The sequence below is a fragment of the Cystoisospora suis genome (genome assembly GCF_002600585.1).
Source record: "Cystoisospora suis strain Wien I chromosome Unknown contig_1282, whole genome shotgun sequence".
Taxonomy (NCBI): Eukaryota; Apicomplexa; class Conoidasida; order Eucoccidiorida; family Sarcocystidae; genus Cystoisospora; species Cystoisospora suis.
In genome coordinates, this window is record NW_027154082.1 from 7659 (window position 1) to 7957 (window position 299).

The window sequence follows — 299 nt, forward strand, 5'->3', positions numbered from 1 at the left end:
TTCTTCTTTATCTTCTTCCTCTCCGATTCTCTCCGCTTTTCTCTTTCTTTCATTCTTCACATTTGTTCTCTTCTGATGATGATCTTGCCTTGGTCTCAAAGAAGTTTCTTTCCTTTCTTTCTCTTTGTATTATGGATGGATAGTACAAGATATTCCCCAGAATGTGTAGATTAGACAGAGAGACCGGGAGATAGACGTATGTGATGGGAGATATTTCATGGAGAGCCGTCTCGAGATATACAGCAACTTATACATCTGTCTATCTGTTTATCAATGTATATAGGTCTATCTATCTATCT

The 299-nt window shown here is 37.5% G+C and overlaps 1 protein-coding gene across 1 annotated transcript in view; it reads left to right on the forward strand.

Annotated features, from left to right (window-relative positions):
- CSUI_003022 (aspartyl protease asp5) overlaps positions 1-299 on the forward strand; it is a gene marked incomplete at its 3' end in the record, with an annotated part of 11753 nt that overhangs the window by 3345 nt on the left and 8109 nt on the right. The window lies entirely within an intron of this gene.